A 24,950-nucleotide genomic window follows, 5' to 3' on the forward strand; every position below is an offset into this window, starting at 1 on the left:
CTTTTAGAATTGACTCCTTTGTCATAGGTAGAGCCTCTGCTGCCAGCAAACGTTCATAGTTTCGATAGGGATACCTTTAAACCATATTATTGTCCATGGTCCCATCCATTTAAGAGTGTGATTAACAGAATGAATTCAAAACATGTTTTCACATTTTGTATTTCCTTTCTTTTTCTGTTATTGTTAAGATAAAAAGCCATTGTCCTGGTTTGGTGGCCAGCTATTGACAATGCCATTCACTGGTAGTAATCTAACCGAACAAGCTGGCTCGTGATGAGACCCCTTGTCTTATAATTCTAAGCCATTACCCTGTTTTGGTATGCAGTATTGGTAATGTCGGTTAAAATATTTCCCTATGAACATGGTAAGCAGGCTTGTAATAAGACCCCTTATCTTAAATATCAAATATTTTAGAATTACACTCTGAGTAACCATAAACTTTGGTGAATGGGATGGACAATTTTCTCCTTAAGAGTAAATGGATGACAAGGTAGGAGTTAAAGATGCTGAAGTTGGATTAGTTTCTGTTTTGATATTGATAACCCTTTTATGGCCAATCTGAAAACATAAAATGATTTACAATACTTCTAAACTTTGAGAAGGGTTCACAAAAATTGAATTGTGATTTTGGAATGCAATTATACCTAGTTTCCTAGAAATTATCCCTCTTATGTAAGACTTCTATTATTTAAAAGTAAATATCTACACTACTTCTGTTGAGTAACTTTTAAATACAGCGAAGGTCAATGGAAGATACCTTACAACTTTTATTTTCTAATAGTCCTACAAACTACAAAACTCTATTAAACTAAAAAGGAGAAGGGGTTACCTCCTCAATTAAAGAATTTCTTTAAGATAAGGCCATTAACAGGGAGAGAATCTCTCAAACCTGATAAATCTTGTAATATGAAGGTCGAATGGCCTATCTTCTCACAGATCTGAAATGGCCCAAGCCACATCTTCTGGAACTTGGTGTGTTTTCCCTTGTCCTCATGGGCTTTGTCCCATTTCAAAACTAAATCACCGACTTGAAATTGTTTTGAACCGGATGAGACTAAATCAAAGGATGACTTGATGATTTTCTGATGTTTTGCATGAATAACCTTGGCTTTTTCCCTTTCCTCTTCTAATTTTAGAATTTGGTCATGTCTAAGTTGAATAGAAGAAGAAGGGGTTTCCTCAATAAACTGAACTAAGGCTAGAGAAGGAAGAACAAGATTTGTTGGTAACACTGCTTCTTTTCCATACACAAGGTTAAACGGAGAAGATCCTATGGAAGCCTTTTGTGTTAACCTATCAGCCCATAGTGCGAATATTAAGGATCTGTGCCATGTTTTATGGTTCTGTTCGATAGTTCGCTTAATAATTTTAATCAGATTTTTATTTGTAGACTCGGCTAAACCATTACCCTGAGGATAGTAATTAGCAGAATATTTTAATTTAAATCCTCTTTTAATAGCGAAATCAAACATAACATTTCCTGAGAAGTAAGATGCATTATAAAAAACAAGAGAATTTGGGACACCAAACCTGGTAATGATGAATTGATCTATAAACTTAATGATTGCCTCAGAATTTGTTGTCTTCAAAGGGATTGCTCAACCCACTTAGTAAAATAATCAGTAGCAGTAAGGATATACTTATGTTGTTTGGAAGAATGCGGAGTAATTTCCCCAATGATATCCAATCCCCATTGCTCAAATGGCTGTTCAATGTTGACCGACTGCAAAGGAAAAGTTGATTTTCTTTGTCTTCCACTAGAAGTTTGACAATTTTGGCATTTCCTTACATATTCATGAGCATCTCTAAACAGAGTGGGCCAATAATAGCCAGCATGAATGATTTTATGGGCTTTTGTGTCAGCTCCAAAATGTCCTCCTGCTGGTCCATCATGTAATTCCTGCAAAACCTTTTGTGCTTCAGGTTTTTCTAGGCATCGTAATAATATTGAATCATAATTTTGCCTAAAAAGCACATCATCAATAATTGTGAATTTTTTTGCTTTCAATCTAATGGCCCTTTTGTTTTTGTAAGACAGGTTAGGAGGTGCATATCTATTTTTCAAATAAAAGATTAAGTCAGCATATTGTGACTCAGAATCAGTAATACTTATCTGGTTGATTTCTTCGGTTTGATCTGTATCACCTGATTATGGAATGTTGGATGCTCCTGCCAATAACCTACAAAAACCTTGGCCTCTAACAATCTTTGCTGGTTTAATTTCTAAGTCATATTCTTGAAGTGCTGTAACCCAATTTGCCCTTTTTTCACCTAGTTCCTTTTGAATCAATAATTGCCTTACTGCAGGAAAAGGAACTATAACTTTTGTGTGGGTTTTTAAAAGGAAGGGTCTGTAATGTTTGACAGCTTTATATGCAACAAAGGCTTGTTTTTCTACTTCGGAGTAATTCAATTCAGCACCCTGAAGATTTGAACTATAAAATGAAATGGGTGCTTCCAAATTGTGATCATTGAGCTGCATGAGTACTGCTGCATAAGACAAGTTGGATGCGATAGTATACAATGTAAAATGATTAGAAAAATTAGGAGTATTTAAGGCCGGGGCATTGATTATTGATTGCTTGATTAAATCAAACGCTTTTTTTTCTGCTGATCCCCACTTAAAGACTGAATTTTCTTAATCATAGTTTGAAGTGGCAAAATAATTTGAGAAAAATCTGGAACAAATCTTTTGACAAAATTGATTTGGCCTAAAAATGACTGCATGGATTTTTTATTATGAGGGAAAGGGATTTCAGAGATTTCATGGATCCGGTCAGGATCAATATAAATGCCATCTTTAGACACAATAAAGCCTAAGAGCTTTCCTTGGTCAAGAGCGAAGAAAGATTTTTTAGGGTTAAGAGAAATACCATATCTTTTGCAGCGTTGAAATATTTGATTTAGATCATGCAAATGATTGGACTTCTCTTTAGAAAATACAGTAATATCGTCTAGATAGACGACTACTGTTCTATTAATCAACCCTTTAAAAGCTATATCCATCGCTCTTTGGAACGTCGCTCCTGCATTAATAAGTCTGAAAGGCATTTTCTGATACGCATATGTTCCCCATTTTGTTCTGAATGTGGTTTTAAGCTGGTCATTAGGATGGACCAGAACTTGGTTATATCCTGAGAAACCGTCTAGAAAGGACATTAACTCAGAGCCTGCTACTGATTGGAGTATCTGCTCCATAGTAGGTAATGGGAAATTGTCTTTTAAGCTCGCCTTGTTCAAATTTCTGAAATCAATACAAATCCTAATGTCGCCATTTTTCTTTCTGACTGGCACCATATTGGAGACCCAGTTTGAGTGCCGAACGGGAAAAATAATCTTAGCTTTCAAGAGTTTGTTAAGTTCAAATTTTATTTGACTCTCTAAGTTCGGATGTATTTTCCTCAACTTCTGCTGAATTGGTTTCTGATCGGGAAGCATTGGAATGGTATGCTGGATGATGGATGTATCATATGTCTTTAAATCATCATATTTCCAAGCAAAAACCTGTTTATTTTTCCTTAACAGTCTAATGAATGCCTCCTTCTCTTCCAAGGAAAGTCCTAATCCTAAATTAATGTTTTGAGGAGTTTGTTCAGTGCCAAGGTTTATCAACTCAAACCTTAGGGTAGAACTATGGAGCTTTGCATTAGTCACAGGTTTAAACCTGTCTTTAATATCATAAAGATCCTCAAGTTTCACCACAGGCTTAGGGATTGAATTTTCCTCAGGTTTACCTCTCATTTGAAGGTCATGCTCGTTTTCCTCGATGATTTGATCATCATAGGACTTTTCGGAAGTTAAGAACTGTAAAATATCTTCATCATGGTTGAATACTCTCCAATTTGTGACATTGTCAGGAATTGATGGCCTAAAAAGCAACTCTACTGAAAATCTATCTGGGCTGTAGTCTTTGGAAGGTAGGAGCTTGGAGGCAACATTGGCTAGCAGGTCAGCTGCCGAATTTTGAGATCTGGGAATAGGAGAAATATTGAATGCCAAAAAGTGGGAGGTAAGTTCCTGTGTCAGCGATTGATAATGCTTGAGATGGGTGGAAAGACAATGAATTGTATTTCTTACCTGTTTGATAATAATTTCAGAATCTCCGAACACTTTCAAATATTGGACCTTGAGGCCGATGGCTTTATATAATCCTTGGACTAAGGCTTCATATTCTGCTGTGTTATTTGTGCATTCAAATTCTAACCTACAGGACAACATTGTTTTTTACCCTTGTGGGCTAATCAAAATACATCCTGCTCCTGAGCCCTCACTAGATTTGGACCCATCGAAGTATAACGACCAAAATAAAGAAGTATTAACAAATTTATTTACAGTTTTCTCAGTACCATTGAAACATCTTGACCTATCTGTTTGTGAAAAATTTTCAATCTGAGATGTAAAATGGTTTACTGAGAAAGGGGATGGCTGGGCAGCGAAGTTGCCAAAGAATGACTCTGATGAATAATTCCCCAAAATGTTGTTATTAAATGCTATTGGTTGGTTTTCTTGCTCAAACTCAGTAACTGTATGGGTCATATGTTTTTCCCGGTCGATCCTTATTTGATTTGGCTTACCCTTATAGGGAAGCCACATATGTGACCAATCAGTAGAAATATACCCATGTAGTTTTTCAGACCAATCCCTACTCAAGATCAAACCATAAAATTCAGGTATATCGGCTATTAGGATATCAATCCTTTGTACTATTCTGGGATCAGCAAATAACCTGATAGTTACGGAATTAATCTCTCCCAAAACCTGTACTTTAGTCCTGTCCAACTGTACAATATGAATAGCAGACTTCTGGGGTTCAATGTTCAGTTTGGAACAAACTGAAGCTGGCATTATGTTAGAAGATGCCCCTGAGCCAATCAAACAGTTGTGCAGGTTTCTATTGTAGATCTCATAGGTTAGAAGGAAAGGTGGAGTATGAGAGTTTGACCTATCTCCTATTAGGACTGCATCAGTAGCTTCAACCATACCAGAAGGTGGTTGACCTGTATCGTTAGCAACTTTAGTACTGGGAAGAGGTGAAGTGGGAACAACATTTAATTCTTTGAGAAGCAATTTCTGCTGATGTTTTAATTTGCTAAGTTCAAACATGGTAATGTTTGCCTTAGTTTTCTTCATATCATCAACAATATTGTAATCCATTGAATCGGATACTACCAAAGTTTTAGATGTTAAAGGAGTATTTGAGGTTGAAGGTTGGTTTTGAGGAACTGCTGGAGGTGGCTTCTTTGTAGATACTTTTTCCTTTGTTGTAGCAACACCTGCACTCCTTTTCTTTGAAGTTGCCTGAACAGGTTCGGAGGTACTTTTACTCCTAGTAGTGACAGGGAACGCTTCTTCTTCATTATCGGTATCGGAGTTAGGCAGTATGAAATCCCACATTCCATGACATTCAACAATCTCCTCTTCTTCATCAGTAGGTGTAGCTGTTTCTTCTTCTCCTTCTTCAAGATCTGAATCTGCATTTGATATAACATTTGGTGGTTTTGATTCAGTTTTCTTATAATTTCTAAAGGGTCTTTTGGTTGAGGCTTCGACTACCTGTTTTTTGATTTCAACCATTTCGTTTGACAAAGTCTTGAGGACCTTTTGCAGACCCTCCATGTCATATGGATCTTTTGGGGTTTTCTTCCTTGAATCATCTTTAAAAGAAACTTTTTTGGCTTTTCTGTCTTCCAGAGCAGCTTTCTTTTCTAGAGCATTAATGCGTTTCTCCACAGCAAGTGCTTCTTTCATGTTTTCAGCTAAAGTAGGTTTCCCAGCCCTGTCTACAAAAATAGCTATATTGGCAGGTAGGGCGGTTATATACCATTCGCTTCGGATTTGCTCACTTGGTTTGGAGGCCGTTGGGATTTTATTCAAGAGTTTATTGAATCGGGCATTAAATTCCTTAATCGGTTCCCTATGCTCTATCCTAAGATTGGAGAGATTGTTTATTAGTGTAGCCAAAGACCTATCATCTACATACTTAGTAAGAAACTGTTCTTGGCAAGTGTTCCAACTGGTAAAGGAACCAGAAGGTAAAGAAAAATACCAGGATCCAGCTGATCCTTGCAAGGTATAAGGGAAAAGTCTAACAACAACATCTTGTTCTGTTACTCCTTTCAAGTTGACTGCCAACATGAAGTTATTAATATGTTCCTCAGCTTGGGTCCCATCGTCTGGGTTAAAATTGGGTAGCCATTTTTCAGGAGCATCAGGTAATGCATGCAATGGTGCAGGCATGTTGACTGCACCAGGCCTGGTCCATGGATCTGCCATTATAACAGCAGTAGCAGATGATGCTACTGTTGAAATTCCAAATGTCTGGGAAGGAAATAATGTTGCGGAGTGAGCAGATTGGGATGTTAAAGTTTCTAATCCCTAATGGACAACAATATGTAATGGGGGAGTGGATGGTTGACTTCGCACAGGGGAAGGTGAGATGGAGGATGTGGATGAAAGATCTTCACTGTCAGATCCTTCAGTATATTTCTTAGCCTTTTTGCTTTTGGGTAAAGGGAACTCAGTGGGTTCAATACCGAGCTTTTCGCTCTGAAGTCTGGTGAGAGGGTGAGGTAGATTAAACTGCGAAGTCGCACTGCTTTGTGATACCTCAGATTTCTGTGGTGAAATCGAGAAGCTCTGAAGTTTGTGGATAAGAGACTGAACTTCAAGGGATTCAAGACTTAACTGTTCTGGAGTATGATGGGTTTGAGCAGTGGTAGTTGATTCCTCTTCTTCTTGTTTGGATACTGGAGAACCAGCATGCAATTGGGAAGTACGAGGAGATACAGAGGGAGAATTACTCTTAGAATGGCCTGCAAATTTAGGTTTGCTTGCCATTCACAGTTGAGGCCCTCCTTCTAGCGCCAAAAATGTTTATGCCCCATAAATCATTGTATCAACATTGGGGGATAACCACCCAGTCCGGACCTTAGTACAGCTCATTTTCCGTTTGGAATGGTGGCTCCGACTGGGGATAATGGGACCAGTTTCCCAGTAATGGATAAACGGGATGAATGAATGATTGGTTGACTAATCTAATGATAGGCGAATAACTTAATCTATCGGCGAAATAAAAGAACTACTACTAATCCTGGGAACTATTGTACTTTTAAAGTGTAGCGCTTGATGATCTATGTTTATAAACAGGCATGTAGATGACACTATTCAATAAACATGGACTTTTATTTATTCAAGAATTACTCTGCTTAAATCGTTAAACAAAGGGATTAGCGCAATATTGCTACACTTTATATATCATCGATACATATATGATCAAAGGAAAGGCATCCCATAAACATCCAATAGTGGAGGGAATAAAGAAATGCTGTTAAAACACATACATATATTCGATAATAGCAAAGGCAATCAGATAACAATTCATATGAAAAGAATGAATTCAGACATAGATAATAGTACCATATGCGCTGCTAGACACTCCTAATATCAATCACTATTTGAGATTCTTCTTCCAACGCAGAAATACTTTCAAACAAAGACAGTAGTGCACATTTGCATAAAAGCTTCCTTGTCAAAATTAGAATAACTGGTCCAGTTTTATAAAAGAATATGGCTGAAGCACAATAGTGCAACTTCAGTCTTTAAGTCAGGTACAAAACTTTACGACCCTTTCCAAAACAATGAAAGGGTCTATAAATACTTAATTAATCTAACTATCTATGAAACTAAAATCCTACTTAATTGGTATCAATTGATTTTGATCATATTTTCCTCAGCAACCTGGCAGTCGGCGGCATGAATCATCAAGTAGGCTATTTGCCTTTAAATCTGAGCTGACTTATCGCAAGCATCGGCTCCACTTCGGGTGGTCTGTTGAGGCGAGAGCTAAGCTGGGTGGCATCCTTAATATCGGGGATAATATACCCGATTGCATCTGTAAGGCACTTGAGGGCGGCTCTTTGAGTGTGTGGTTTTACCAAGAAGAACCAATAGGTGTCTCATGTTAAACTGTTAATTCCAGCAATTAATCTCCCCTTTTCCTCTAGATCTGGATAACATGACTGCTCCAATGTTTTCATTGCTGTCAATTTTCCTGGCATGCATTGGGAAATCATATTTGACAAGTAGAGAGTGTTATTAACTAGTTCAACCAAATTGCTTGTAGTTGATTTGCACCTTGAAACTGCCCTCTCTGCTTTCATTAACTGGGACTGCCATTCTGTAAATAATATATCTTTATGTGACTCTAAAATTCTTGGTAAATTCGCCGCTTGTCCCTGATCAATATCTTTCCAATCAAGAAATGCAGCTACCGTTTCTTCAGCTTGATCCAATTCCGTCCTAGCCTTTTCTATTTTCTCACTTATTGATGCCGTCAATTCACATAGTGGCTCTGCCTGGGCGATTTGTTGACATAGAAGCTTAATTTGGGCTATCAATGTCGTATTTATCTGTAGTGCTTCTACTTTGAATTCAGTTATTTGTGGAACGCCCTTTGTCTTCTCAAGCTGTGCTGATAGTTGAGCAATTTGCTCATCTTTTGTTTTCAGCATTTGCTCATTTGCTGCCTTCAGTTGTGCCAAGGCCTCTGACAATTCTTTCTGCTTCTGGATTGCGCTGTGGTCAATCCTTTGTTTCTCTGCCTGCAATTGTTGAGTTAGTTGATTGTTTACTTGCTGTTGTGTCAACAATTGCTGTTCTGCCTGCTCCGCTTTCTGCTTTGCTTCAGTTAGCTGTGCGTGTAATAAGAAGATTTCCTAGTCTTTTGTTTTCAATAAAAGACTCACCTCCGATGCCTTATCTATTGTTGCTGCCGAATAGGCTCCAGCATATTGTGACAGTTTTGTCAGGTCATCGGAGGGGTCAAATTCCTCCTTCCAAACCACATTGCCCGTGACCGTCTGTTCTGGGAAAAGGGAAGGTTGATCAGTCCTTCTTCTCTTCCTCTGTCGTTTTACTACAACTTTATGCCTTGGGCTGTAGAAGACATCCAAGGGAGGAATCTCTTCTTCCTGCAAAATGATTTGATCGGAGGGGTCCTTTGGTATTATTTCTACTTCTTTTGAAATGGGTGGGCCGCTGGTTCCACTTAGAACCTGTTGTAAAGTGGTTTCCTGTGTGTCTGCTGCTTTCGAAGTTTCAGTGTCCTTTAAACATTCCAGACTGCTGATAATAGAATCGAATTGCTGCCATTCCTGGAGCAATTTTGGATCAATATGAGTATCCACATTTACTTCAATGTTGGTCTGTTTTTGCTCTTTAGTCTGGGTCTCCTCCCGCACTTTCTCCTGTTCTTTAGTCTGAGTTTCCTCCTGTGGTTTTTCTTGTTCTGTTGTTGTAACCGGAGGTTCCTTTGACTGTCCCCGTTCAGGCTCGCTTGACGATGTTGTTGGGGCTGTTGCTAATAGATACAAAGGCAGAGTTTGCAACCTCTGTTCTCTAAGTCTGTTGAATTCAACCAAACCTTCATCTTGATATTTCATTCTGGCAAATGCCTTAACCTGCATTATTGACTCGGCTGAGGAGAACAGGTCATTGAACATATCTTCTTTATGATCAAACTTTTCCAATTTGGCCTGTTCAAGTGCATTATAGGCGACTTTGTTGGGATCAAATTGCCTATTAGGGAGAGTTGCTAGAGTTAATGATTTTATCTTTGTAGCTTCTTTCTCTGCACGTTTGAGATCATGCAAGGTGTAGACACCGCATCTCAAAGGAAAAGAGGGCCAGCCCTGCTTCTTATTTTTCTTGAGAGTCTGTGTAACACTCTCAACAATGATCTGATAAGCTATTTCCCTCACCAGCAGTTTATCAGGTATGTACAAAGGAAGGACGTGAGGTTCGGCTTGGCTACCGAAAACTCTTATATAAGTGAACTTTTCCTCCCCGAACCATCTTCCTACTGATGTTAAGTCAATCCCGGCTTGGTAGGAAATCTTGGGAGTAGGTTTATCAAAAATAGAGTAATGAATGGGTAACATAAAGCCATTGCAGACTTGGTATAAATGGTGCTTATAAGAGGATTTCCATAATTTCTGATGGTATATGTGAATAGGCATGGGGTCTTGTGATGTCCACCTCCAACCGAGCACAGGAAATTCAGAGTTAAAACACAAGGTATCTAAAATATAGGCACTGTAGTAGAATGGGGGAATTAACCTTTTAGTAACACGGGTCTTATTTCTAAACTCAAGAACAGTTGTTGCTAGTTTATCTAAGAGAATAGTGGCCCAATCCATTATTTCACTATTACACGCTGCTTCCATCAAGGGAACCATTTCTATAGTGAAATTAGAAGAGTCGTGCAACCCCCACAATCTACACATCATTATTCCAGCATAACAATAAGGAGAACATAGGGAATCAACCGAGTACTTACCGTAAGATTCATGTTTATGTTTTGCCGGATTCTGTCTCCAATCTCTAATGGGTTCGGATTCAACTTCATTCTCTTTTCGGATTTTCTCCAAAAATGCCTTGTTGTACTTCTTCTCTGGCTCAGGCAAATGATACATTTGCCTTAAATCATCAGCCTTGAATGACCCGAAAATTCTCCCGTCTCTGGTGCAGAAGGTTCTGTCCATGATCGGGATTTCCTCAATTGCCCATCGCACTACATCTGTATATGGGAGAATTTGTTCCCGAGCTATTATCCGATGAAGGAAGGAGTCAGCTAAGTCCTTTAAAGTACCATCAGATTTCCGAGTTGAATCTGCAGAGGCTTGTATTGTTGTCACTTTAGGTTCTTCGGCTTCAATCAAATTGTAGGTACTTTGCTAAGTAGTTCTGCCGAGACCAGAACACGGAGTATCAGATATCAATCCTTTCTTTTTATTTGTTGGATCAGCGGCGACTTGTCCAGTGGCTGGCGCAGCGGAAGTGACTGTGGTTTTCTTAGACTTCTTCCCCATTCTGTTTGAGTTTTCTGTTTTGGAAGAATTCTGCACAAGAGTGAAAGTAAACGTAACACAGAGAATTGGTAATGAAAATCCAATATGAGAAAGATAAATTGATCAATGCGTGATGAGGGATTAACTTTTAAAGTGGCTGCGAATACAATCTATGGGAAGATTTTAGGACTTATTATTACATTAAATGGCCGTTTAAACCTACCAATCCTTTAAATGCCCATCATATCATTAATCGGCCGAATGATTCGTTTAAGCGTGCCTTGGATGTTTTGGCGGTTGAGCGCAGGTAAATCATTGTTCGACAGATCAAGCTTTTAATATGAATTGATCGTAATATCCCTCTGTCTTAACGGCTTTTTTTGAAATTTGTGCTTTATCGCAATTAGGTATCGGGGAAAACTTTAATTCCTTATATTGTCACCTTTTGAAATCCCCGATCACCGATAGCGATATCGCATCGCATCGGGAGTATTGGCATTCTACGAAAACATGGAAAGCATATCGCCGATCACCGATAGCGATATCGCATCGCATCGGGGTGAATTACCTGGGGCGCTTTAAGAACATGCATAGAATATTGCCGATAGCCGATAGCGATATCGCATCGGGGAAAACCAATGGGCCGTTAATGTATGCTCCCTATGTCATTGCGATATGCGATCTTGCGATCGCTTTATCACAATGACAAAAGATTGATTATTTGTATTATTAAGATCAAAATGGGTTTATCGAAAAGGTTTTCCTAATGTTTTTCATTTTGTTTTCGGACCTTTTTTGAACAATACAATATTGATACCAATCAAATCTAAAGGGACCCATTTCATATGATAGTTTTTCTAAATAAATAATGATATGAAATGGGGGGTTGTTGTAGAGCACAACAGTTCTGTAGGGGTAACTTTTGATGATGAAGTTAGGGATCTGTTATTTCTATGCTCATTGGCAGAAACTTGGAATGGTTTATTTATGGCCATTAGTAACTCTGTCTATAGATCTAGTACTCTAAAGTTTGATGATGTTATTGGTGCAATCCTTAGTGAGGAAATGCGACGGAAAAACTCTGGTGAGACATCTGGTAATGCTTTGAATGCAGAGATTAGGGGAAGAAAAAAGGAAAGAGGAAAGAGCCCACGATATCGCAGTAAGTCAAGGAAAGGCAAATCCAGTTCCAGATCGGGGATAGTATGCTGGAAATGTGGGAAGAAAGGACACCTAAAGAAAGATTGCAAGTTTCGGAAGGGAAAAGAAGGAGACGCGCAGAAAGAACACAATCATGAAGCAAATGTGACAGGTGATGTGTTTCAACATGCTTTGATTCTTTCATTAGGAAATATTATTGATGCCTAGGTGTTGATTGAGGGGCCTCATTCTATGCCACACCTAATAGGAAACAATTTCATGATTATGTTCAAGGATATTTTGGATAGGTTCGATTGGGTGATGACAAAACCTTGTAAAATCATTGGAATGGGTATAGTTTTCATAAAGCAGTAGAATGGAAATCAATGGTTGTTTAAGGAGGTAAAGCATGTTCCAGATCTAAAGAAAAATATGATTTCAATAGGGCAGTTGGGAGGTGAAGGTTGTGTAACTACTTTTACAGATAAAACCTGGAAGGTGACTAAAGGAGCCCTGGTAATAGCAAAAGGAGAAAATGTTGGTACATTGTATTTATGCAATGGTATTTCTAATTCTATTAATTCTTTAACCTCTACAGGAGAAGATACAACATTGTGGCATCATAAGCTTAGGCACATGAGTGAGAAGGGGATGCAGATTCTTCACTCAAGAAATTTGTTGCCAAGTTTGAAGCATGTTGATTTGGAATTCCATGAGAATTGTTTTTATGTAAAACAGAAGAGAGTCATATTCCTCAGAGTTGGGAAAGAAAAGAAGAGAGAAAAATTAGAGCTTGTGCATAGAGATGTATGGGGACCTGCTCAAGTATCATCTCTCGGTTGCTCTCGTTATTATGTTACTTTTATTGATGATGCAACCAATTAAACCTGGATTTATTGTATTCAGAATAAATATGATGTATTTGATACTTTCAAGAAATGGAAAGATTTGGTTGAAAATGAGACAGGAAAAATGTTGAAGTGTCTCAGATCAGACAATGGAGGTGAATATTGCAGCAAAGAGTTTGATAGGTATTGTTCAGATAATGGAATTCGCAGAGAGAAGACAATTCCAGGAATACCACAAGAAAATGGTGTGTCAGAAAGGATGAACAGGACAATCATGGAGCATGCAAGGTGCATGAGATTGCATGCAAGCTTGCCTTTACAATTTTGGGTAGATGTTGTAGATACTATTGTTTATCTAATAAACATAGGGCCTTCAAGTTCCTTGGATGGTGGTATTCTAGAGGAGGCATGGATAGGTAAAAAGGTAAACTACTCATTTTTAAATACTTTTGGTTGTGAAGCCTTTGTCCACATTAATAAAGAAAATAGAACAAGGCTTGAGGAAAAATCAAAGAAATGTACCTTTATTGAATATGGTGTTAATGATTTTGGTTATCGCTTTTATGATTATGAAAAACAAAAAATCATTAGGAGCAGAGATGTCATATTCAATGAAAAGGTTTTTTATAAGGATTAGATGTAGGAAAATAAATAGGAAAAATAAAACAGAGAATACACAGTGCTTGATGAAATCATAGAAAAAATGAAGGTGCCTGAAAATCATAATGATCAACAGCCAGAACAACAACAACAAGAAGCACCTCAAACACCTGAAAGTGGTATTAGAAGATACCAGGATAAGTAGACCCCTTAAACGATACTCTCTTGCATTATATTATGTATTGTTGACTGATTCTGGTGAACTAAAAAGTTATGAAGAAGCAGTGCAGGTAGAAACCAGGAAGAAGTGGGAGAAAGCCATGAAAGAAGAGATGGACTCCTTAGTACATACATAGACTTGGGACTTAGTCAGGTTGCCTGCAGGTAAAACAACATTGCAGACTAAATGGGTTTACAGGTTGAAGGAAGAAGATGGAGGTAGAAAAAGGTATAAATTTAGACTTGTGGTGAAGGGGTTTGCACAGAAAAAGGGTATAGACTTTGATGATATATGATCTCCTGTTGTTAAAATGACTTCAATCAGAACTATATTAAGTCTAGTAGCAGCTGAATATTTGCATCTTGAGAAGTTTGGGGATTTGGAGGAAGAAATATATATGCAGCAGCCACAAGGATATGAGGTAAAAGGGAAGGAGAAACTAGTGTGCAGGTTGAAGAAGAGCTTGTATGGCTTAAAATAGGCTCTAAGGTAGTGGTATCTAAAATTTGACAGGTTTATGTCTGAACAAGGTTATACTAGATGTCACTCTGATCATTTTGTTTATCTCAAAAGACAAAATGATGGCAACTATATTATATTGTTATTGTATGTAGATGACATGTTTGTTGCAGGTTCTAACATGCAGGAAATAAATGTGCACAAAATAAAATTGGCAAACTCATTTGCAATGAAGGATTTGGGCGCTGTAAAACAAATCCTTGGTATGAGAATAAATAGAGACAGGAAGAACCACAAATTAACATTGTCTTGCAGTGAGTACATACAAAAGGTTTTGAAAATATTTAATATGCAGAATGAAAAACCCATTAGTATACCTTTGGCTAGCCATTTCAAACTAAGTAAGGAGGTGTGTCCCAAGACTCATGAAGAAATGACTTATATGTCTAAAGTTCCATATGCATAAGTAGTTGGAAGCTTAATGTATGCAATGGTCTTCACAAGGTCTGATATTTCACATGCAGTGGGAGTTGTAAGCATGTACATTAACAATCCAGGAAAAGAACATTGGATGGTAGTGAAGTGGATTCTCAAGCCACAAATCAAGCATTATGCTTTGGTGGTTCAAACATTGCTCTACAGGGATATGTTGATGCAGATATGGCAGGTGATAGAGATAACATGAGGAACACCACAGGGTATGTGTTTACTGTAGGTGGAACAATTTTCAGTTGGGTTTCAAAACTGCAAAGTGTTGTTGCACTCTCAATGATGGAAGTAGAGTATGTTGTTGCTACAGAGGCTAGTAAAGAAATGATTTGGTTACAAAGGTTTCTGGTTGAATTGGGTAAGAACAAGATTTGGGCAGGTTATACAGTGACAGCCAGAGTGCCATACATCTTGCAAATAACTCTACATTTCATTCCAAGACTAAACATATGCAAGTCAAGTACCATTCCATACGATCAATGTTGGAAGATGGACAATTGAAGCTAGAAAAGATACACACTAGCTAGAATCCTGTAGATATGTTAACAAAAGTTGTAACTAGGGAGAAAGTAAGATTATGCTCTATTTAAATTGGTCTTCAAGTATGATGATGAATATGAGAAACAACCAGGTCCAAAATGGATTCATTGTCTAGAAAATGAAGCAGCAATGGAGTTGCTATAATCAGTCTCCAAGTGGGAGATTGTTGGGTGTGGAGCCTAATTATCTTCTTTATTAGGAGGTATTGCTGCATTGGACCCCATTTTGTAATGTGGCGGCAATGCTGCCCATTTATGCGCGCCACTAGGGGGTTCCATGGGGGGCGATGACAATTCTTTAGAGCCCCCCTGCTCCTGAAGCTAAAAATCAATGTAAAATTGCCTTGTAAAATGTTGTAATTTCATAGTCAATCTGGGCCATTCATTTGGCAGAAATATGACTGTAGAAATTATGTTTAATTTAGACTTTTTTGCCCTAGAAGGAAACCCCGTTCTATATATGAGGGAATTTTATTGCGGATTTGTAGATGTGTATTATGAGTGAGAAAGAGAGAGGAGATTGTGTGAGAGCGAAGAGGCAATTACAGTGGATCTGCTATAGGTTGTATCTTTTCCTTTTGCTAGATAATATAAAAGGAAGGAATCATTATTTCTCCGTGGATGTAGCCCAAATTGGGTGAACCACATATATTTGTGTCTCTTTTGTTTTATGCGTTTTCTATGTTTATATTTCTGCAATATTTTATGTGTTCCATTGCTATGTAATATATAATTTTATAACAAGATAAACTCATTCTCTGAAGGTCCAATGAAGAAGGTCACATGAAATCTGATCTACATGGAAGTAAAGGTATCAAAGGATGTAGGATATCTTCACAAGGTCTCATCTACAATATCTAGGAAGGAATATAATCATCATTATTCTAACAGATAATCAAGGTATCAAATATCCATGGGACAAGAAGGCTGCCTCATTCAAAAATTTGTGGTCTCTATGCTAGATAGAGAAAGACAAGTTGATGGAAAAAGTATTAAAGGATAAAGGACTCAAACATGTGCAGAAGGGAAAAGGAAGCTTGCTTCTCAAACAAGATAGAATAATGCTATGGAAATACTATGGAAAGAAGCTCATATCACCATAAAGATGGAGGGAATTGACGAGACAAGGAAATATGGAGTAACAAACCTCTACTATGAGTGAGATGGTATCCCTCACAAAAGGGTCCTATCAGAAGCTCCTAAATCTTGTGTTATAGATATGACCAAGATAATAAGATGCATTGTGGCATCACGGAATCACTAGAAACAAAAAATTGTGACATCACCATGGGAATCATGAAGGAAAAAATCCATGGTAATCAAACATGAAGGATATAGCTCTTGTGAACCTAATTGAACATTGAAGGAAAGGAAGAAGTCATCTAGGACAAGGTTCATCATACATCAAATTAAAAAGGAAACATCTACCAGGTGGGGATATACAAGATCCTCAAGATTCTTTGATGAAATCCTCATTAGAGGGTTCACTAATCTAGAGAAGAAGCAAGTGTTTCAATAGAAAATCCAACTTGTGGAATCCATGGATGATTTTATGGCGTCATAAGAGAAGAAGCAGATCAAGGGGTTGAAAGCACTTCAATCAAGGAAGATGTTGGAAGAAGCCAATATGACCTAAAGGTAAAATAAGGTATGTATGATTGTGTTTAATATTATAATTTCATGTCGTATGGTTGCAGATAACATGGATCATTACTTCTATCTTAAGAAGCATGATCAAGAGAAACAAGATCTCCTCCTCTGAAAGGATGCAGGAAGGCATAAGACACACTAGATGAAATCAACATAATATGTTCTCATATGAAGTATGAGGTGGTTGACCACAATTAAGAAATTATGATTAAAAGCACCTAGGAATGGAATGTGTAAATAAGGAAGAGATCGTGAGATATGCAACCCTGATGAAGACGATAGACATCCAAAAGACCAAGAAGACTTGTCTAGAAAATCTTATGGGAAAAAATTATAAAGATTCTTATGGAAAAGATGAAGACCCTTGATAATGAATATCTTTGGGAGATGTGTCAACATGTATGCAGGATGTTGATACCTACAGAAAGATGGCATGATGAAGAACCATCTAGTAAAGGTGTGATTTGATTTAATATTATGTTTTAATTTCTTGAATAATATCTGGATAAGTTCATACAAGGCTACTCGAACAAGAGTTGTAAATACAAGCACAAATAAGATTCATGTGGTGGATGGAAGAAGCATGATAAGAAAGAAGTAGTCATATGACGAAGGTTCTAGATATGAAGAAGTCCACTTTCCATGAAGAAAGGAATGACATGACAAACTGAGGAGGAAAGTGATCGATGGTTGTTTCCATACAAGGAAGAAGCTCAACTGAATTTCATGACATCAAGGAGAGAAGTTGATCAAGCAATGGAAGGACCCATGAAAAAGAAGTTTCTGATGTATAGAAGAGTCCCTAGCTAAGAGGGAGCTTTGACACGTTCCTGATTAAAAGGGAGCTTGGGAAAGTTCCTGGTTAGAGGGAATTGGGGCATATCTTCCCCAGTTAAGAGGGAGAGATAGACACAAAATTCTTGTCTTCACTTTGGAAGAAAGAATGGAGGATTGAGTAATCATATGGCATCTGATGCTCTTTGGGGATGTGTAGCGCATCCAAGATAAGAGTAGGAAATATGACTGATATTCTTTGATGGTTGGGAACCCAAGATAAGAATAATCCTAGAAGTTCATACTCAGTGAAAACCCAGGTGGGTATGTACCTTGAGAGACAATGATGAAGGTGTCTATAGTCATTGGTCTCGCCAACACTGTGCTCTAATCTAATGAGAGATAGAGTAGTCAGTCAAGGCCTTGTTGTGGAAACAATTTTGGTTACTATGATGCTATACAGATGGGTTACCAATATGATTCTTCTTATGAGAAATTCTTCAGATTGAGAATGAACAAGTACCATTATGAATACCTCCCTAGTTAAGAGGGAGTGTTGAAGAAAGTGTAGCTAGGTTCGGTCTTCAGAATGACATGTAATTATGACTGATATAAATAATGTAATAAAGAGAAAAAAAAATATTTATTGTATTCCTTGCATCATGGGTTTCATGAGCAAGAAGTGTTATTCATAGGTCACATACTTCTTCTTGATGTCTTTAGGATTTGTCATAGTGAATAAAAGTCATTGTAATGTTTATAAAGTCATGTTATACTTGGAAGAAGCCCTCCAAAATTACAAGCACCATCCTCTCTGTCACATCGGCTTGGAAATCAAATTAACATACAGTGAAGTCAGCTCAAATAATATACACAACAATGCATTGTCAAGTCAGCTCAATAGATGAATCAAACCACTATAAATACCCAGCTAGGGTATTTGAAAAACAATGAAGAAGAACTCAAATTACTTTGTAACTTTGGATGGTACAGTAAGGTACATGATCTTGGTGATGAATACAATGTATCTATGCAAGGAAATTACAGTGATAAGTGTCTCGGTCTCCTCATGATTAGAGTCTCGAAATATTGAACGCAGCCATGACACATACAAAGACACAATCACTATCTCGGTGATCTCTTAAGTAATATACTCTCAGCCTTATTATGATGAAAGAGGATCACGATGATCCCACAACAGTATACACAGTCTCGGCATATGAGTTTTGAAGAAAGATCATACACTTTCGGTATAACAGTAATGATAATGATAAGGATCTCGGTGATCCTACAAGAATACTCTCAATATACATACATATATCAATATAGATCTCATTGCTATGATGGTGATCTCGGTGAAGGTGCAAAGATGATATCATTAAAGTCACAATGGTGATCTCAAGATGCAATAATGATGACCTCAGTGAAGCAGTAGTGATGATGATGATCTCAGCAGTGACAAGGAAGAGGATTGGTTTCTTGATCTTGGAGTGGCTTGATAGGTCAAGGGTCATGGTCTTGGTATTCGTCAATTGGAATCTCTATAAGAAGAATTTTGTGTGGGTTTTCCTCTCCAAGAGGGAGAGGTTTTGGCCTTGGTAGAAATCCAACATCGTGTGTTCTTGTCTCTTTTTTTTTGGTAGCTATTTGATGAACTAAAAGGACACTCTAATAATAACAAATGGAGATTGTGCTAAGAAGAAAAGGTAACATACCTCAAAAATAGTTATCATGAAAGAAGAATCTCATTATCTTCACTTGCCCTAGATTCTTTAACAAATACAAGCAATATGGCTAGGAAAGGGTTGGAAAAGCTCAATAAATAGCTCAAGTAACAATCTCTCTATGTATTGGTGTTATTTGTACTGTCATTCTTTGGAGTATATAACATTAAAAACTTGTTATTATTAATATTATTGTGGCGTTGATGGTATTGTATATTTTGTAATGTGAAGGGAATGAAATACATGACACAAGAGAATGCTTCTCAATTGACCGAAGAGAGCAAGGGAATGGGTTAGTCTGCCATTGACACGACCAAGGGAATGGGCCAATCAACCATGAGAATGGGTCAGTCGAATGTGGAAACGACCAAGGAAATGGGTTAGTCAATCATGGGAATGGGTTAGTCAGTCATGGACGCAAGCAAGGGAATGGGCTAGTCGAACACGGGTGCAACCTAACAAGGGAAGGAACAAACTGGCTCTTTCTTGCAATAGGATTTAAAGAGTTGATTAAGCTTATTAATTATCAAATTAATTTTGGATTTTGAATGTATTTAAATTTTTTGAGTAATTTGGACCATGTCAAATACTAGTGTAGGCAGGAGACATGGTGAAGGGTGCTAAGAAGAGTTTCATGGACGTTGTGAAGAGCCCCTTTGGTGCCAGCAAGGGAAAACAAGACAAGTGAGGAGGACTTTGGTGCCATGCTCAGCCTATATTTTTACTTTGGCTTGGCTTGTGAAGGCATCAAACTACCAAACTTTGGCCGTGCTCCTGATATTTTCTGCAAGCAACACTTCCAAAGAAGTTGAACTTTTAATTCCATACATAAATTTACGAAATCAATACCCAGACTCTAGACTATTGAGAGGCCTACCTTGATGTAACAAGTTTTACATGACATAAATAAATGATAGAAGGATGGTACACTGCATTAACCCACTTGAAATCACTGCAGAATAAGAGTCAACCAATCAAATTCTAAATGGATAAATTAAAATATTATTAAAAAATAATAAAATTGGAAATGTAATGTTAAACCATGGAGAAATGTAATTTTTTTTGGTCACACACGAACTAATAGTTGGTCACACACACACACACACACATGTCAACCTATCTCTTTCTCTCATGGTTGTATTATTAAAATCCTATACATAAGAAATCCAAATCAATACACACGATATTTACTATGAAAACCTTAAAGCAATAAAGATAGCATCAAATATATCTTCTTTATTAACCTTTCTAGTCTAGCCAATGCCTAACATTTTTGGGATCACTTATAATGGAGACATTAACCAATTCATTAGGATTCATACAATAAAATAACATGGGATAGGTAAATCCATTGTTGACAAAGTTAAGGTGAACCTAACATTTCCCCTTTCCAACCATACTCAAGATAAAAAACTTATATATAAGTCTATTAAGTTATTACAACAATATCCCCACCTAGTTTTATGACCTAAATTATACTCTCGATCTTACATTGTAGACGCCCAATCAAGGTTTTCACATGTGATGTCTTCATGTTGTTCCATGGGCAAGCCTCATGGAGATTTTTCCAATGATCCACCTAGATCCTTGAGATGTCTTTCTCCACACTTGAAACATTGGTTACACTCCAATGCAACTCATTGGAAAAAATATTTCCTTTCGCACTATCAATAAACACTACTAACTCCATATTTTCCTAAATTATGAGTCCATCCTCTCCACTTGTGAATCACTTGCGATTTCACCTACCATATTTTTCTTCTAAATACTATGCCAAATATTGCAAAATTTGAGCTAACATCCATGCCGTCATCACCATGGAAGCAATGGTGAAAGGAAAATGCCTTTTTTCACTGTATGGTTCCTATCACCTGACCAAGTACAAACGAGGTGGCATAGTTTACACTAGTGGTACTTCCCATTTTGGTGCCATATTGTCATAAGGAGGATTTGGTGAGAGGGAGAGGACGCCTTGGAGGGGCATGTTCCTTACCACCCCTATAGTTGGGGTTAGTTACACATGATGTATTGCAATATTTTTCTATAAGTGGGGGCACTTGTTATGAGTATAACACCTCGTGGATGTAGTCAGACTAATTCTATGCCTGGACCTTAGTGATGGCCAACATCTTGATGTATTTTTCTGATATATATATATATGTATATATATATATATGTAGATATATATATATACATATATACATATATATACATACATATATATATATATATATACATATATATACATACATATATATACATACATACATACATATATATATATATATATATATATATATATATATATATATGTATATATATATATATATATGTATATATATATATGATATGTACATATTATTTTGGATTTTTATGGATGTCTCTCTAATATGATGTTTGTTATGGATGTGTTTATTTTTTCTTTTCTATTTATTATTTATGATGTACAATGTAGTTTAGACATGTTTCATCATTAATGGTTAATTACACATGCCTATAAGTGGTCCTTGAATAGACAATGTTAATGTGAAGCTTGCTTATCTAGAATGTTGTTTGCAATGTGGTCTATGAAAAAGTTTTGATTTTGTGGTATATGTATGAAGGTGAATTAGTCAAAATTATGTGCTAACAACTTGGATTGTAGGTTTTTTCTAAAAGGGGACTCACAAACCTAAAAGGGTTTGTTTAATTTTGCGACTATAAGCTAAGAATCAAGAAGCACAATGAGGTAGAGAATTCACATGTAGGAGGCATCAATTAAAAATCCTATTATTAAAACATACTTGATACAAACTATTCATATATGGAGCAAGTTTTGATCAGGATACCACATTCTAATTCCATTGACTAGTGTCGTCAGTGAAGCCTATGAAGTATGTTGGTGGCACATCCATCAATCTAGCAAAGAAACATGATGATTAGATAGATGGTACCATAAGAAGGTCATGTACAAATAATATATAAGGGGTGGTAAGCAATATCTATGTACATGTGGAATTTTTTGAGGTAAAGCCAATTGACTAGGTCTTTGAGACATATTCCATCGAGACCAGTTAAAATGTATGCCCCTTTCATGAGGCAATTTTTGATGATGTAGGGTCCTTTTTATAAGGTTTCAAACTTCCTAGGACCCAAGGATTCCCTGGTGACATTATAATGAAGGGTGAGGTACCCTTTGTTAAATGTACAATAGTTAACGTTATGGTCGAATGAGACTTTGGATCGTTTTCTAGTAGCCTCATTGTGCTAGAGGGAGGTGTGTCAATATTCATTCCAGTGTAACAAAGAATTACCCAAGGGTAGTGGTGTCAGGTAAAATTTCAATGGTTGTGCATAGGGTCGGGTTCATACATTCTACAGGGATAACTACTTAAACCCATGCATAAGGTGAAAGGAGGTAAACCTGGTGGAGGTTTTGGCCAAAGTAAGTTGTGTCCATAGGCCCGAAGAGAACAACATATGATGCCAATTAGTCTTGTGGTTGTACACCATGCGTTGTAACATCATTTTAAGTACTTTGTTAACAACTTTAACCTACACATTTGATTGAGGGTAGTATGGTGATGCAAAATCATGGGTGAAAACAAGAAGTGATGAGAGTTACTGAAAAAAACTTGTTCTCAAAGTGCTTACCATGACTAACACCAACTCTTTTGTGACACCAAAGCTTGTGATAACGTGATTGAAGAAGAAATGTGCCGCAGTGTCAATAGTATTGTTGAATGTGGGCATGGTTTCAACCCACTTGGTGAAGTAGTTGACGACGACTACAATGTATTTGTGGCCATTATTAGATAATGTATTTAAGGTAATAGAGTCAATTCTCAATTTATAAAAGGGGTCTATTGTGATAACAAGATACAGAGGAGCAGAAGGTGTTTGTGTCTTTTGGGAAAACAATTGACATTTGTGCATCATTTGACTACTTGAATGCAATAATGGAAGATTGTATGCTAGAAATAATTGCCACGAAATATATTTTGGGTGTTGGACATCCTATATAGATGCCCCATATAGGATTTTCTATGACAACTGTTTATGAACAAATTGCCTTCTTCCAATTTGAGGCATCAACATAAGATGGTATTGACACTACGTTTATAAACTCATCTCCAATGAGGAGATATTGACGGGCTTGGTAGTGAATTCACCAATGATCATCATGGGAAAGGTGAGACTTAAATTTCTAAGTGCGTAAATAGACAAGAATGTCATCATACGAAGGATCATCATACAAGATAACAAATATATTTTCATTAGGGAATCTATCATTGACTAGTGGATCCTTGGTGTCTGGTGGTAAGTTCATGCTAAATTTTGTGAGTAAAAGGGCCTTTGATATTTTGGGCGAGGAAAACTTGAGATAAAATTTTCGAAGTGTCACTATAGATCGACCAAACTTATGGTTCATCGTTCTACAACTAAGAAAGTAATGCATGAGATTAGAGCTTGCAACTAATTTATGTTGGTAATGTTGGCATTGATGTCAAATGGCTATGAAGGCAAGAAACATGTTAAATGGTTATGAAGGAAAGAAACATAAAACATGTAATTAATGATCCTTATCCATGGCAGTGGCTTTACTATAAATGAACATAAGAAAAATAAAGACTTGGCAATAATTTAATCAAGGTTGGACAATAGATTAAACTCAAAATAGTAATGCTTCATAAGAAATGTTTTCATAAACAATGTATATTTCACGAGCAATGTTTATGATGTTGTTTGTTGTATAAGAAAATTAAATACATGGAATATGCAATCTGGAAAATATGATAATACGTATTTTTATTTCCTTTTAATATGAATGCTATTATTGTTAGAAACTCAGAAAGGTAGTAAATATTTTCTTGATATTGATAATTACTTGTGATGTTTCTTATTATTACAATTCTTTATATCTTCTTTCTTTAGTTAGTCAAGCAATTACCAAATACAACAACACATAAAATAATAGACACTAGATGTAGGCACATGCCAGGAAAATCCCCCCTCGAGGGGAAAACCCAATCAAGATAATTCTTCCTTTCAATAGTATTGTTTGAGACACTTCACCCTAGAACAAGACCAGACCTTCCCTCCACACCAAGTCAGTGTCCCAGAATTTCGACCTCTTCCCAACAACTTTGACCATGCAACAACTTACGACAACTGATAGCTTTCGGCAATAGTGGAACTTGGAAGACTTCGATCTCCCAATCTAGGACATGAAACTGAGAGAGAGAGACACCAAAATTTTGATTTTCCTTGTCTCCTTAGACTTCTCCAAACTCGCACTCACTTTAGCTTCCCAACAACAGAATTTCCGAGCTACAAGAGAACTTTTCACTTCTGCCCAACAACAAGATATTTTCGCACTTCTTCCCAGCTACAAGAGAATTCGAACTTGATGAGAGAATGATACTCCAAATGAATTCAATGTGCTTACTTTTATAGGCTTTTTGTGGTGTCAAATAGGGTCCTTAGGCCGACATGGTGTGGAGGTTACATAATTTATATTTGACTCAATACTTAAACTTTTTACATGATTCAAAAGCCCAAGAAGGGTCTCTTTAAATGTTCAATAAATCTATAGACTGAGAATAAATCCTAGAATTCCTCAATGGGTACTTTGACCTAAAACATGGGGAACCAAGCATGAAACTCATGCTTTAATAATT

The sequence above is a fragment of the Pinus tabuliformis genome, chromosome 8 (genome assembly GCF_031772625.1).
Source record: "Pinus tabuliformis cultivar Carrire ecotype Pingquan chromosome 8, CPIR1, whole genome shotgun sequence".
In the NCBI taxonomy this organism is placed as follows: domain Eukaryota; kingdom Viridiplantae; phylum Streptophyta; class Pinopsida; order Pinales; family Pinaceae; genus Pinus; species Pinus tabuliformis.